This window comes from Eretmochelys imbricata, chromosome 6, assembly GCF_965152235.1.
Source record: "Eretmochelys imbricata isolate rEreImb1 chromosome 6, rEreImb1.hap1, whole genome shotgun sequence".
Lineage (NCBI taxonomy): Eukaryota > Metazoa > Chordata > Testudines > Cheloniidae > Eretmochelys > Eretmochelys imbricata.
Genome location: NC_135577.1, coordinates 82,032,501 through 82,050,112, shown reverse-complemented (window position 1 = coordinate 82,050,112; position 17,612 = coordinate 82,032,501).

Sequence of the window (17,612 nt, the reverse complement as noted above, 5' to 3'; positions counted from 1 at the left end):
TCTCAGATGCTAATGTTGCTCTAGTTCTCCATCTCTTTCCTCTCATTCCTCCTACCAGTGAACAGATGTGTAAAACTGGAGCATCAGGCCAAAGCTGAAAGTTAGATAGAAGGGATTTTTCTCTTCTCTGGGGGAGAGTCTCCCAAACAGTCTAATAGACCTAACTGATGGGAAGATTTTTCCCTGATAGCCTAAGTTTTTTGTTGCTCAGTTTCATTCTATAGCTTTGTCCTACCCTGCGTAGTGTTTACATCCTCAAATAATTATAAACAGTTACCATATTCTCTATTTTTCTCATGGTTCAAATAGCAAACGCTCACATTGTAGAAAGGCAGTCAATGGCATAGGAGGTGGAGGAAAATAAAAAAGGGGCATGTTCCTTACTGAAAAAGACAAGTTATTTTAAATTGCAAGGAAAACATAATTATAGATAATTACCACAGATTACACTTTCTACACACATACACTCATTAAATTACTTATTAGATGATTATTTTTGATAGATTTTTTACTTTTTTTTTACTTGATGTTACATACAATAATTGTTGTGTACTGAAGAATCTCAATGTACCCACCAAAATTTTCTTAACAAATTCTTAACTTTTAATAAGGAAAATAACGAGACTCCCAAAGAATGGGAGATAAAAGCATCAGTCTCTAGTCATTCCAGTCAGTTCTCAAGCCAGCACTGTTCTACCTACAGATTAATTAAACCCAGGTGAAGTCTAAAACTTTGGTTGCAAAAAATTTATCCTCTAAATTGATCTTGACCAGGATCTTGTAACCAATAGAAACACAATTCACATGATCTCTATCCTAGTCCATATCATTAACCTTTTATTTACTGATCTAACACTCTGTGAAAAGCATATATCTACAAACAATAAATGGAGTAGAAAACAATACAGTTACACTGATCAGTAATGATTACACCTGATCAGTAATGTATGACAAACATATAGTATTAAGCACGACAACCAGAAATACTGTTGAAGTATGCACTATATACAGGATCATCCTACCAAAATACCACCAGAAAACAATTTTATATCTGTCACTGATCTGAATAATCATTCTATTTTGTAAAGAGAGGGATGAAGAAAAGTTGATGTCCTACACCAGTTAGTGTTTACTAAATTTGCTATTATTTAATGTGTGAACTACTGAAATATAATCTAACCAAGCGAGTGTGTAATAATTTATGTGCAAAAAATATTAACTTAGACTTGACATTTGGACTTTGGGAATAGGGACAGTCATTTACTACACATTTGTATGATGCTCAACATTATGGGGCTCTGACCTCACTGAAGACTATAAGCAAAATAAATGTCAATAATAAAAATAATGTCATAAGTTTTCCTGAGATAATCACCCCCACATAGGTTAATATCTTATCATGGAAGTATATAGTTTTAGTTTAATTCTCTCCTTCGATTGCCTCAGTTACCAGGTTAGTGTCTCAAAAGATGCAAGACATTTTGGTAGGTGACTCAAAGTTGGGCAAGAAAAAAGTAATGCTGATTCCTTGTATTCATGTAGAAACTCCTTCTTCACCATTCCTCCTTGCTATTCTTCATACTCTGTCTCAAATCTAGATAAATTATATATTTCCTTCTAGTGCATTCTACTTAAGTCCCTTTTCTGGTTTGCAGCTCACAATTTTCTCTCTCTCAGCCTGATTCAAAGTCCATTGAAATCAATGGAAAGACACCTATTGACTCCAATGGACTTTGGACAAAATCCCAATTTCTCACTTCAGAAAGTCACCATGATGATTCCTCCCACCTAGCCAATGTCATCTTATTTCTGCCTCCATATTAGATACCATTTTTTAAATCTTGTGTTCCTGTCAAAAACTTTACCATAAATTCAATAGATCTGGTTCTTCAAAACCTCCAACTTTCTGTCAAATAGCAAACTGGTTTTAATTAATTATTGCAATGGCCTGTGCCATTTGAGGATTTCACTACTCCAGGCGAAGCCTCAATTGAGATTAAACCAGCTTTCCAGTGTCTTTGCACCACTAGAGCAGCATTGGAATGGGAACCAAAATTTGGCTTTGAAAATGTAATTCTGCAAATAAAATCACTGAGTTGTGCATTGCATGAGTTCTAACTAAGATTATTTTAATCATGTCTGAAATCAACCTGTTCTACTTATGAAATAATATTGTAGTATATCAAAATAGCAGTAACTTACTTCTCTTTCAGCAGTCTTTATCCATAGACCAGTTTTTCAGGATTAACAACACATTAGATTTATTGAGCTTAATCTATACAAACCCTGGAATACATGAAATTGAGGAGAAAATTAGTAACAGTTGTACAACTATTCTCACTTATGTTCCTCCTTGATTCTTCTTCATCTCAATGAGATGGATACCACGTCCCTAAGAATCCTTACTGTCATTATAATACCTGCAGAGTGATACCACTAACAGACCTGGCTGTTTGTTTCTAAGTAAGAACAGCTGTGCAACAGACTGTCTGAACAGTCCCCATTACAGAATCATTGACACAAAGGCTGCACTACACCAGCTGGCTCTCTGTCTTAGTGCATTTCTATTCCTGGATGATTTACCTGTTCTCAGTCCTGTCACCTTAGCATTTCTACCACCAATTAAAAACCACTGTTGCTGGATTCACTCTGCTGTAAATTAGCAATGTTATTTATGAGACCAAAATGGGCCACTTTTTAAAAAACTCTGAGATACATGACTTATTTTAAAATTCATAAGAGCTGCTTGATTATTTATTTGTGGTATATTTTAGTTCTCTTGTGGAGTTTAGATCAGAAAAATTCTTTTCTAATGTATTCGTATGTAGCGATCTAAATTTCCTAATCATAATCATGTCAGCAAAAATGGAGCCGCTCTTAGGATAACATTTTAGTCTAGAAAATGATTTCCCTTTAAAATGGATTCAATGGACATGATATAAAAAGAAGATGCAAAATTACACACAACAGTTTGCATAATCAAAACAGATATGTGTTGTATTCAGGCAGGAGGTTTTTTTACTACATTAAATGGAAGAAAATAGACCTCTTGGGATTCTGCAACTGTGATATGGTTACAAATACAGCAGTTGTGGAATTCCAATAGGATTATAGAGAGCCTGTTCAGAACTTAAAAAAGAAGATTCAGTCAAGGTAGAGATTCAACGACAATGAAGAATAAAGAGATCTTTTAAACTAATTGTAGTCCATTTATTTCAGACCGAAAAGTACCTCATTTTCTATAATGTATCTAAAGTTAAATTTGGAAATTTAATTGACTGAAAGTCAAAAACATTTGCGTAATCATTTGTGAAAGAAATATTACTGATCCCTTTTTAAATAAGCATGAATTCAATCAAGATATAATGAACGTAGAGCTTTATTCAAAAGGAAATACACGTGGATGTCTACATACCTGTACTCAGAGCAAAACTTGCATGTTATGCAATAATTTCTGAAGTGGTCCACAGATGTCTCCTCCAAAAAGTTGCTCAGGAGTAGACAGGCTTCAGAATAGTATCTCTCTTTCCTAAAGAACAATAATCTTGATTCAACGGCTCAACAGACTGTATTACACATTGCTGAAGAAAGTGTTGTTTGTTTTCAAAGGTGATGTGACATTGGTATTGATGTGGACATCCTAGAAACTAGTCCTTAATATTTAAATGTTTTAAATGCATCACCATGTCTGTAGCCATTCCATCTGAGGGTGGCCAGACTTCAATGGGAGACCTTCCAAGGAAAGCTTGTAAGTTGATTCAGTAAGTGGCAATCTTCCTGTTAAGTCATTGCTCACCCAATACAATTTGCTGGCTCATGAATGAGACATAAAATTTACCTTTACTACCCGTCCTGCTTTTTCTCCCCTTGCACTTCCCTTCACCCTCTCTAAGTCACTCTTCAATCTGCAGGGAATGAGTCTCTGCAATTCAACATTTTCATTTGCCTTCTGCATTCTTACTGGTGTCCTGGAGAAAAATGCATCTCTTTAGTAGGCACTGCCTGTCTCATGTTACCATAAAGATAGAGACATGCTCCAGTGAGACTGGCAGTTCGGTGGCAGATCATAAGAATGGCCATCCAGGGTCAGACCAATGGTCCACTTAGCCCAGTATCCTGTCTTCCAGCAGTGTCCAGTACCAGCTTCAGAGGGATTGAATAGACCAGGGCAATTATCGAGTGATCCATCCCGTCATCCACTCCCAGCTTCTGGCAGTCAGAGGTTAGGGACACCCAGAGCAAGGGGTTGCATCTCTGGCCATCTTGGCCAATAGATGTCGATGGCCCTATCCTCCAAGAACATATCTAATTCTTTTTTGAACCCACTTATGCTTTTGGCCTTCACAGCATCCGCTGGCAATGAGTTCCACAGGTTGACTTTGTGTTGTGTTGAAAGCACTTCCTTATGTTAGTTTTAAACCTGCAGCCTTTTCATTTCATTGGGTGACCCCAGCTCTTGTTTTATGTAGAAGAGTAAATAACACTCCACACCATTTATGATTATATAGACCTCTATCATAGCCCCCGTTTGTGTCTCTTTTCTAAACTGAACAGTCCCAGTCTTTTTAATTTCTCCCCATATGGAAGCTGTGTTCCATACCCCTAATATTTTTTGTTCCCCTTCTCCATAGTTTTTCCAATTCTAATCTATCTTTTTTGAGATGGGACAAACAGACCGGCACACGGTATTCAAGGTGTGGGTGTACCACAGCTATATATAGGAGCATTATGATATTTTCTGTTTTGTTCTCTATCCCTTTCGTAATGGTTCCTAACATTCTGTTCACCTTTTTGACTGCCACTGCACTTCGAGCTGATGTTTTCAGAGAACTATCCATGATCATGAGAAAACAAAAAGGTGAGTAGGCCTTGAAGGGAGTTTTCCATGAAGAATGACCATAGGGGCAGGAAACTGATTCTGGGAGGCATTTTACAATCAAAGTTTGATTCCATGTCCATGGAGTCCCGGAAAACAAAAGTTCCTGGCTATAATAAAAATCTGTGGAGGATAACAAAAATCTTTAGTGAGCTTGCAGGCAGCTGAAAAAGTAGGGAAATAAAAGTTTCCTAACAATCTGAGCTTTATCCAATCTGTATGCACAGGGGATAACATTTTCTTTCATTCAGGTTTTTATTCCTGAAGGATATTTAACTCATTGGGATCCCACTTCTGATTACCCCATCTTGGAAAACCTATAGTATTGCACAATTTCATCCTTAGGATTGCCAATGTATATAGCTATGGGCTACTAAAAAAGCACATCAAATGCCTGGACAGAACTGTGTGGGAGGCGGTACGCTTGTCAGCTGACAAGATATGCAGGTTGTGTTGTATGCTGTTCAGTGTTACAGTCAAGAAAACATTTTCCTTGGCTGAAGACGGCACCAGCTTTTATTCCTCAACAAGAATGACAGGAGCAACACAGGAGATTTTGGCTTAATGGGAACTTTTTTCTCTTAAGTGACATCCTCTTTGCATAGGTGGAAATTATTTCTGCCAATGCACTCACAAGTACATTTTCAAGAAGCATTGATTTTATAATGAGAAATAACACACTGTCTAGAAATAAATGTTTAATATATATCTACCATCTTTATCCAAATGTCTTCACTAGTAGAGTCAGAGTGAGAACGATCATTAGGAGATAATCATGAGGGCAGCCAGGAGAGAGGCTTTGTATTGTCATAATCTTCTTAGGCTGCCAGGGAACCAACCCTGCACTTCACTCTGTGTTTCTGAGCAAATACTCAGAATGGAGCGGGGTCAAACATTGAGAACAGACCCAGCAGGACATGTTTGGCATGTTAAGCTGTTAGCCAGAAACAGTGACCTACCTCAGGAGCCTTCTAACCATTAAAAGGTCACTCCAAGTGAATGTTACGATCTTGTCTTTACTTTGTCCAGACGTCAGTCATTATGATTCTATCTAGCTAACACACTCATCTGGCACCCATTGACACAGTATCTGAGTCTCTCACAACCTTTACCATATTTATCCTCACCGTACCCTTATGAGGTAGGAAAGTGCTATTATCCCCATTTTACTGATGGGCAACTGAGGCACAGACAGACTAAGGATACATCTAAACTTTGAGCCGGACATATAATATTTATCTCAATACTCATGGTGGCTCACATCAAGCTAGCATGCTAAAAGTAGGAGCATAAGCCTGGCAGCACAAGTAGCTAGCTGCCTTGAGAACATACCTGTCCAAGACCCTAGATACGTATTTAAGCAGCTAGCCCCTCCCACTGCAGCTACATTTCTATTTTTAGTGTGCTAGCTCACTAAAGATGGAAATTAAAACTTCATCTGAAAATGTCGATGTACCCTAAGTGACTGGCTTAAGATCACACAGGAAGTCTGTGGCAGAACAGGAACTTGTAGGTAGGTCTTCCAGACCTTAGGCTGGTGCCTAACTATTGGACCATCCTACCTTACTGTTTCACTATTTTTCCTCCTGCTAATGGAACCAAGGTTTGGGGTATGTGAAGCCAGTGGACTCCCCGTCTTATTTTGGATCATTAAAAATGTCAACACTAATCTTCACTTTCACTTTTTAAAAACATTTCTAGCCTCTTATGTTGCAGAGATAGGCCCAGACCATGGAGTGAGTTGTAGCTGTGCGCAATGCATCTCAGGAAAGATGTATTCAAGGGCCCGGGGCAGGGAGAAGGGTTTGGCATGTATGCCTATGTTGATCTGGGAGCTGGCTGGCCCCTGAGTTGTTCCTGGCATTTAGCAGGTTGCTCTACATTATGCCCATTCCAATGGTCTCTGAAGGGCCACACTGATAGTCAGAGATCAACAAGCCCTAGGGACACCAGAGCTAAGCCCCCATTATATGAGATACACACCCTCTGCACTAGGAGCCAGGTAGGGTGATCAGATGTCCCGATTTTATAGGGACGGTCCTGATATTTGGGGCTTTTTCTTATATAGATGCCTTTTACCCCCACTTCCTGTCCCAATTTTTCACACTTGCTGTTTGGTCACCCGTGAGCCAGGAGATGGTGGTGTAGCAATTGCTATGATAGCCCTACCTATGCTACGAAGGGGAAGTCTCAGGGCTGGATTTGTGAGTTTTCCGCCTGTCTAGGACTTGTCTTGTGACCCCTGAAACCTGCAGCTCCAGTCCTCTTGATGTCTGAGGATACTAAGACTAATCTGCCCAAGCTGGGTTTGTCCAAACTTACATGGTTGGTGCTCTTGCCATCAGAAACTCCCTCTAGACTTCAGGGGGAGTTAGTTGCTCAGGCAGATTTGAAAATCCTTCTAGGTGACCATCTACATCTTTAGGCACCTAAATACCTTTAAAAATATGATCCCAACATCTTTGCCATCCGACAACCATTAGCAGCCCTACATTAAACAAATCATTTTTTTCTCAGTCCCATTCTAGTGGAGAGGGCTTTGCATGATCAGAAGCATCACTGAGACTAGTAATGATTGTCATTATTGTTGGTAGGCTCAGAAGAGAGTTTTATTGGCAAAAGTATGAATTATCCTGACTTGTACAGGTATTGCCTCTGGTATAAGACAGTGGCATGAGGGCAAGCCAATGTGGGGAAGCGTACGCATGCTGTACCTATTGTGCAGAAAAAGAGAACTTCATTTACCAGGTCTTTCAGTCTTTTCATTTCCCTCTTACTTTAAAAAGAAAAAAAAGAAAAGAAGAAGAAAAAAGTACATACATTTTTCTGCAGTTCCACAACCAACTACATGGAGAGTGAATGGGTTGTTGTAGAGCTAATGAAAGGAATACTGCTTGCAGCTGATGGTACATCCTATTTCCATCTAATTGGATGGCTTTCTTCTGGGCTCGTGGAAAATTGCAGATTCTGCAATTTGACAGCACTTCTGCAATTTTTATGGTTTTCTGAAACATTTAAGCTTCATTTTTTAACAAAATTCCACTTCACTTTCTTTGTTGTGAAGATAATCATTAAAATATACATTGATGCTCTCCATCCTGCTTAAAGAGCATGGCCTCCAGCCAGCCCGTAGCTGCAATGCTGAGAATGAATGCCCCTTTTTCATACCATTAACATTAAGGTCCCAGTTGGTGCTAAATGCTGTGCAAATTTATAGAAGATCGTTTCTGTCCTGAGGAGTTTACAACCTATCCAATCTAAGACAAGACACTATAAGTGGTTATAACAAACTAAAGGTAGGAAATGAGAGGGGGAGGGTGAAGGAAACATAGATAGGTGTAGATTATACCATAGAATAACTATGATGCACAACTTAATGGTTCGGAGACATTCTTTTTTAATCAGCAGATAAATTAGATATCAGCAATCCCTACTGGCCCACTAGCTAGACATTATCAGGGCACAATAAGGAGATGACAGTAAAGCCAAGCTGAGGCTATTTTTAAATTATTCTCTTCCCACCCCATTAAGAAATATTGTCTTAAATAAAATCAATGCAAGTATGTGGGTCTTATATTTCTTCTTCTAGCCCAAATTCCGGACATCATTCCTATTCAGGAAAGCATTTAACATGACTTAATGTTAAGCCACTGAAGTCATAGAAACCTATGCATATGCTTAAAGTTAAGTACCGTGCTTAAGTACTTTCCTGAATTTGGTCCTGTGTTGTTCGCATATTTTTCAGGTTAACTCTCAATTGGAAATAAAAGTCAGTTTATTGCAAAGTTATTCATGTATAAGCCATTTCCTAGTTGGCCAGGCCTATCATGGATTTATTGTTTTTTCAATCAAAACTTTTTACATAAAGTGAAGTTCTACTTCAACAACAAGCAATTATCAGACCCAAGAGGTTCAAATAGTTTGGATAAACTTCTGTTCATGCAGACTTTCCTTTGCACACTTTCCTTTGCAAACTTTCCAGGCATTCAAAACTGTTCACCTATCTGAGCTGAAACTCAAAATTCTTTCTAAAGTTAGATCGATTGCTAGTTACCTACAAAATATTTAGTAAATATATGGTAACTCAAAACTCACTAAACCATATACTGAACTTATAATTTATCATTGGGCTATTTGGCTTTTCTGTTGGCAGTTAATGTTTTGTACTGGGACAGGGGAGTTTGCACACCTCTTATCATAGATGACTTTGCAATAGATTCCTTTGTAGATAGTTTAAATGAAGAAATAGAAAATAATTAGGGCTGTCAAGCGATTAAAAAAATGAATCGTGATTATTCCTGTGATTAATCGCACTGTTAAACAATAATAGAATACCCTTTATTTAATTATTTTTAGATGTTTTACACATTTTCAAATATATTGATTTCAATTACAACACAGAATTAAAAATGTACAGTGCTCACTTTATATTTATTTTTGATTACAAGTATTTGCACTGTAAAAAAACAAAAGAAATGGTATTTTTCAATTCACCTCACAGAAGTACTGAACTGCAATCTCTTTATTTTGAAAGTTGAACTTACAAATGTAGAATTATATACAAAAAACCCAACTGCATTCAAAAATAAAACAATGTAAAATTTTAGAGCCTACAAGTCCACTCAGTCCTACTTCTTGTACAGCCAATTGCTCAGACAAACAAGTTGGTTTACATTTACAGGAGATAATGCTGCCCGCTTCTTGTTTACGTCACCTGAAAGTGAGAATAGGCATTCTCCTGGCACTGATGTAGCAGGCGTTGCAAGATATTTAGGTGCTAGATGTGCGAAAGATTCATATTTACCTTCATGCTTCAACCACCATTCCAGGGGACATGCATCCATGCTGATAACAGGTTCTGCTTGATAACAATCCAAAGCAGTGCAGACCAACATATGTTCATTTTCATCATCTGAGTCAGATGCCACCAGCAGAAGGCTGATTTTCTTTTTTGGTGGTGTGGGTTCTGTAGTTTACGCATCAGAGGGTTGCTCTTTTAAGACCTCTAAAAGCATGCTCCACACCTCATCCTTCTCAGATTTTGTAAGGTACTTCAAATTCTTAAACCTTGGGTCAAGTGCTGTAGCTATCTTTAGAAACCTGACATTGGTACCTTCTTTGCGTTTTGTCAAATCTGCTGTGAAAGTGTTCTTAAAATGAACAACATGTGCTGGGTCATCATCTGAGACTCCTATAACATGAAATATGGAACATGGAAAAATTCTATAACATGGAAATATGAAACATGGAAAAATTGGAAAGAGTCCAGTGGAGGGCAACAAAAATGACTAGGGAGTTGGAGCACATGACTTATGAGGAGAGGCTGAGGGAACTGGGATTGTTTAGTCTGCAGAAGAGAAGAATGAGGGGGGATTTGATAGCTGCTTTCAACTACCAGAAAGTGGGTTCCAAAGAGGATGGATCTGGACTGTTCTCAGTGGTAGCAGATGACAGAACAAGGAGTAATGGTCTCAAGTTGCAGTGGGGGAGGTTTAGGTTGAATATTAGGAGAAACTTTTTCACTAGGAGGGTGGTGAAGTACTGGAATGGGTTACCTAGGGAGGTGGTGGAATCTCCTCCCTTAGATATTTTTAAGGTCAGGCTTGACAAAGCCCTGGCTGGGATGATTTTGCTGGGGATTGGTCCTGCTTTGAGCAGGGGTTTGGACTAGATGACCTCCTGAGGTTCCTTCCAACCCTGATATTCTAGGATTCTATGATATGGCAGAATGCGGATAAAACAGAGCAGGGTGCATACAGTTCTCCCTCAAGGAGTTCAGTCACAAATTTAATTAACACATTTTTTTTTAACGAGTGTCATCAGCATAGAAGCATGTCCCCTGGAATGGTGGCTGAAGCATGAAGGGGCGTATGAATCTTTAGCATATCTGGCAAATATATAACTTGCAATGCTGGCTAGAACACTGCCATGCAAATCCCTGTTCCCACTTTCTGGTGACATTGTAAATAAGAAGAGGGCAGCATTATCTCCTGTAAATGTAAACAAACTTGTTTTAGCGATTGGCAGAATAAGAAGTAGCACTGAGTGGACTTGTAGGCTTTGAAGTTTTACATTGTTTTGTTTTTTAATGCAATTATGTAACAAAAAAATGTACATTTGTAAATTGCACCTTCATGACAAAGAGATTGCACTACAGTACATGTATGAGGTGAACTGAAAAATACTATTTCTTTTTTTATCATTTTTACAGTGCAAATATTTGTAATAAAAAATAAACACTTTGATTTCAATTACAACACAGAATACAATATATATGAAAATGTAGAAAAACATCCAAAATATTTAATAAATGTAAATTGGTATTCTATTGTTTAACAGTGTGATTAAAATTGTGATTTATCACAATTAATTTTTTTAATCGCGATTAATTTTTCTGAGTTAAACGCGTGAGTTAACTGTGATTAATTGACAGCCCTAAAAATAATACCGATGTTTCTGTATATTTTCCACTCAAAACTTTGTTTACCTATGCTTTTCTTTATAAGTCTAATGGCACTGAGTTTACCAAGTATTGTCTTTTGTGTTTGCTATAGTAGTCTGTTTTGAAAATTTTGTGAAAGTCTTACCTATTGCCAGTGCTGTTCCTAATGGTTGTAAGCAGTTGTTTTAACTCCGAAAAGAGGGTTTCTATATTTAAAAGTTAGGAGACAAAGTATTGCTTATGGGTCATGGCAAGTCACACACTTCTCCTTCACAGGCGTCATTTATCTGCTTCACTTTTGAAAATGTTCCAAGTTTTCTTTCTGTGAATATGCAGAACTTGCACTCTGAAACTGACACCACCTCTTTTCTAGTTGTTGTTGGCCTCTCTTCTTGTTGTGAAACTTAGTTGAACTCAGATCAGTTTACAGGTGATCGTGAATGTTAACAAAACAAATGGCATTCGTATTATTTTACTTTTAAGACATGCTGGTCCAAATCCTGAGCTGGGGTAAACAGGCATAGTTTTGTTGAAGTCATCTGTATTGAAGTCAGTGGAGCTATCCTGATTTACCTCAGCAGAGATCTGGCCTAATATTTTTAGTAAACAAGTTATTTTCTTTTCAGTTATTCAGTACAACAAAGGCATATTAGTGCTGTAGAAATTTAGCCCTAAGGATTTATTATTCTGAGGAGAAATTGTAGGTGAGCATATTAAAATTTTAGTTCAGAAATAACAAATACTGAGAGGTTGTAGAAGCCTTTGTCTACTGTCCAAAGATGCTCAGAAAAAGTCAGCAACAAATCCAGCCTGGGCTTGGGTAGTCTGTGGAATAATTAAGATGAACTCATTACCAAAATCAGCAAAAATTATTTCCAAGTGGAATATAATGCCAATGTAAGACCACTGAGTGAGCACTCCCAACTTTTCAGTTCACAGTGACATGCAATAGGATGTATTTTCTAGATGTCTTTTTCAGAGGATGGGGAAAAACAAAGATTTCACTGTAAGCAGCCCTAAAATACTAGGGGTAATCTTGTAACCTCATTACATTCATCCTCAATTTTTCTTCCCTTCATCCTATGCTAGCACTATACATCAAACCACTGGGACTTAGCTTTCAGGTTCGTGTTCCATGGTCAGTACCAGGTTGACTGGCTCCAGCGCTGCTTGTTCTATATTTATTTATTTGTATTGTGGTACTGCCTAGGAGCCCTAGTCAAGGATTAGGACCGTCTTGTGCTAGGCACTGCACAGACAGGACTGTCCATGCCCCAAATACAGTATGACTACTCATGTTCTTAATTTAAGCACATATTTCCGTACTTTGCTGGTGCTCAGGATCAAACTACAAATGAGGGGCAAAGGGAAGAGAACCTCAGACAAGTCAAACAGTAACTGATCTTCCACCCCTTCTACCACCTTTCTTCATGGAATTCCCAAGTGTAGCAGAGAGGTGGGGGAAATGTGTTAATGTATGTGTAAGAACAATTGGTTTGGGGAAGGACATAACAGAATACAGGGGAATAGGGAAAGATCTGTCCCAGGTTCTGGCTTCTTTCTTCTACAAGCCTTCAGATGTGGTGATGGTGTCACCAACCTCCTTCAAAACCTCACTCCTTGTCATAACTAATAAATACAGTTAGCTTGGAGTTGTTTGCATTTGTAAATTAAGGAAATAATTCCCTGGGATCAGATGGAGTACATATATATGTATATGCCTCATTATCTTTAGTATTCGATACTACATTATATCTTACAAAGAACCCTTTATCTGATTATTCCTATATCTCATGTTTTCTTTGGGAGCCGTAGAGATGATTGGAAATGGTTACTTCTAAGATACAGTAGGCCAGATTCATTTCTGGTATAATTATATCTCTTAACAGTTCCTCATCTTGACAGATGTTACTGATTTTAACATTAAAGTTCCTTGTGTCACTCAATAATTTGAAAATAGTTTCAGGATTCTTTATTTCTGATGTCAACAGAGGTTCTAAAAAGAATTATTTACATAGACGGGATCAATGCCACAGCACTTTATCTTTCTTGCATGAATTATTTTGTGCTCCTCTTTTTGAGTCTCTGTCACACATTGCATCCCATTTTTGGGCCTTCAAAGGTGGAATGTGTGTCCCTCTAGTACTGTACAAGGCTGTGAGGCTACTACTGGCAGCTACTACAGCTACTTAAAGTGAAAAGTTCTGAGATCAAATTCTGCTCTCAGGGCTTGCCTAGATGGCACACTAGTGTGCAGCAAACTGGGGGGTGTAAATCTGCTGCACTCTAACAGTCCTTGTGGACCCTGCTGCCATGCACTAAAAGTTCTTGCAGTGCATGGTAGCAGCATCCACACAGGTGGTTAGTGTGTGTTGCACTAGACCGCTGTAGATTTAAACTTCAGCATGCACTAACTTTCTGTCTAGACCAGTAGTTCTCAACCAGGGATCTTGGGGCCCCTAGGGGGCCTCAAGCAGGTTTCAGGGGGCCCTCCAGAAAGCTGAGGCCCAGGGCAGAAAGCCGAAGCCCCACCGCATAGGGCTGAAGCCTGGGGTCCTGAGCCCAGCCACCCAAGGCTGAAGCTGAAGCCTGAGCAAAGTAGCCTCTTGGAGGCCCCTTTGGTATGGGGTCCAGGCAATTGCCCTGTTTGCTACCCCCTAACACCAGCCCTGGCCTTTATATGCAGAACACCAGCTATTGTGGCACAGGTGGGCTGTGGAGTTTTTATAGCCAGGGGGATGGCGGGGTGGGGGCAGGGACTCAGAAAGAAAAAGGTTGAGAGGTTGAGTTCCCCCTGGTTGAGACAAACCTTCAGCTAAACAAGTGCAGTTCTTGAATACTTCCTTTGTAGTCAAAGGAGTTACATCTGTGTGGGTCATAGAGTGCTTGAGGCCAGAATTTGGACCCTAGCAAAGCTTAATATCAAAACTGAGCAACTTCAGTAGAAGTTGATGCTCACTGTTTGTCATTTTCACTATGCAGTGCATTTAAAGTCCGGATTCAGCAAAGCACTTAAGCACATACTTAATTTTAAGCATGTGAGTAATCTCATTTAAGCACAGGCTGAACTTTGCACTTGAGACTCAAGGGCAGATAATAATTTGTTTAGGTGCTTTATTGACTAGCGTGCTTAAACAAAACACTTGCTTAATGTGGTTTGATGAATCAGGCCCTAAAACAGTTTGGGACTTTTAGTCTACTGTACTATAAATGGACTTGCACCAAGTCTGAGTTCATTTTAAGTCAATTCAACTGCATGGTAGTTGACAATTCCAAAGAAGTCCATTACAAAAATTTGGCCTTGTTACATGTCAGTATATCACACAATTTCCATGGTGTGCACAAAATGCTGTATATAAAGTGTATGATGCATATCCCTTTTGACTGGCATGCATTTGGCAGTCATTATTTGTACAGAAAAACTTATATTGATACTTAAGGGAGCTTTACTCTCCTTCTATAAGCTAAAAAGCCATAACAAATGAAAATTAAGTGAATATAAAACTTTGCAGAGAAACCACTCAATTTTGTAAGCGAAACAGCGTTTAGTATAAAAAGCCTGGCCCTTTGAAATGATTGAATAAGATTTTCAGTGTTTATTTTGCAGATGGGTTTTCAGAGGTAGAAAAATGTAATTATAAGAAAAGTAGTAAAATGTGAGCTGTTTGAGGCATAAAGTGCAGCACTTAGAATAAGACAATTGCCTAAATTCCCTGATTGACAGATGGATGTCACATTAGATGAAAATGATAACAGATTTAGTGGACTGAAGAATAACTTCCTCTTGACAGTGCCCTGACCCTTAACCTACAACCTGACTCCTGTTAGCTTCACTAACACAGGGTAATTGTCACAGGTGCAGGATAAAAGAAACTCGTACAGCAGCTACCAGTGGTCAAGGCTTATTTCTTTTGATGACCACAAATGCACTGTTGAGACATAGTCAAGAAGTCCTGACCTTCGTTGGCCTTTCAGGGCATTAAAATTTACCCCTGGGAAAGAAGAAACTATATAAAAGGAAAATGCTCTGTTCTGACTGGTGCAAAGCAATATTTTAACTGTGTTATAATTAAGTATACAAACAGCGCAGAGTGATGGTAAAATAATTTATTTTCATTAACACAAAAACATATTTCTCACACAATTGACATAGTGCTAATAAAGAATAGTACTGTATGCTCAATAGAATTCATGGGTTTTTATAATTATTAGTAAACTCTTTCCCATGTCATACTCTGGATACGTGTACTATTCTGAAATTATTCTGTTGTATTTATATGCTAATAGCGTCCCTTTCAATAGAATCCAGTTCTTTGAATTTTATTTAAATTTTTGGAAGGTAGAGGATTGTAACAGTTCTCATAAATGACGTGGTGACAACTGTGAGACTTCACAAAAGTTTATACCTCCTTCTGTTAGAAAATAGAGTACATTTTATTCTCTTTCTTCAGCAACATGAATGGGGAATTCAGAAAACACAGCGCAACACAATGAGCTATGCAAATATATTTTATAACAGAAGAATGAATATTACAGGAGAAAACTAAATGACTGTGTATACCATTAGAGTGAAGTCAATGCAGTAACCTGCCTGTGGTTTTTTTTTTTCTTTTTTACATAGAAGAATGAATATTCAAGGAAAAAATGAAATGACTGCACATCTAATTAAACTGAAGTCACTGCAGTAAGTAACCTGCCTCTGTTTTCAAAATGTTTAATCTAAAAAAAGACACAATCAAGTTTTTAAACCCCTGATAACAATGAAATGGTGTATTCAATTATTGTGTTTATTGATAGCTTAATACTGGTACCATCCAAATATTTATTCACTAAATATGAAGGAACAAAAACAATGTTCCAAATACAATAGACTTACTGGGATCAAATTTCCATTCAGAACTGTAGAGCTCTAAAAGACTACTATGTAAAAGGCACAAATTACTCTAAAATTCGTTGAGGGTTCTTATTAAGGTCATAGGTCTTGCCCTTTGGTTATTATTCATCCACAAAATGCTCTGATGAGTAATATGACACTAAATTAGTATATACAAGCCTTAGGATAATTGCCCAAGGAAAATAAAAAGATTAAGTTACCCTTAAAGGGTTGCTATATAGGTAGAGGACTTCAGTCCACTATGAAAGGTGTAGTAGAATCCATCTGTTTCTCTTCTGTCACGCTTATTATTAAATCATGAAAAAAATATAAGGGATTATTTCCATGTAACTTATTGTCATGCATACTTGCAATAATAATGCCTTCCTCCAGACTACCATCTTTTCAAATGTGATGAGATCATCAGGTAACAGTGTAAGATATGAGGGCTTAGCATGCTGTGTTGTTAGCACATTAAAAAAAGAAATTGCTGGGATAATTAACAACTACCTATTTGTCTGTAGGCTGCATTCATTATGCCTGCACAAATTGGAGGTCTCCAAAATCTGTGCAGTAAAATTTACTCTTTGTTCAGGAAGTTCCCCTTGGATTTGGGGAAAATTCTGGTTTGCTGTGTCTATTGTAATTGTGACAGGCAGTTGACATGTCTCATAGTCTAAATGTAGTGGAAGCAGGGGGTGGTACAATGATGAAAAAACTGCCATTCATTCTTGTGCAAAGGAAAGGTGTTTCTTAGCATATTCCAACCTATGTTCAGTCTAGAGTTGGGTCTCTGAGGTTAAAGGTCAAATCTGTGAGGTCAAAGCTATTTCTTGTCAATCTTCGTTCACTAATGACACATGAATTGGAAATTAGAACAAAGTAAGTAAAACGAATAGCCAGAAGGTGAGTGTCTGTTTTATTACTCAGAAGAGCTGGGAAATCTGGCCAATTGTTGCCCTATGTGGCTTGAATGACAGTTGTTAAGTTGAAAAAGGGACAGTGTGATGGGAATGCCACTTTAAATCTCAATTACCTCCTCCACTCCAATCAGCTTGGTAGAGCTTTAATGAAGTGCAATTCTCTGTCCTTTTCCTCATACTTCTATCTCTAGAATAAGCCTCACATTCAAGTTTGACAGCAGTACAATCAGTTTTCCATTCATCACTGGCCCTGTTTTAACCCTGCTGAAAAAGGGCCTAATGTACGTGGCAGTGATGGCAATTAGGCAGAAAAGTAATATTAGAAACAGACAAAAGCCTGAGTCTTTTAGCATTACAGGTGTTTTTTTTTTTTTTTTTTTTTTTTTTTTTTTTTAGCCCTTCCTAGACATAAAGGAATAGGCAGTGTTGTTAAGTTCCCTTCTTCTGTCTTCTCTTAAGCTGAAAGTCCAACGATTTCAAGATTCAATTAATTAGAGA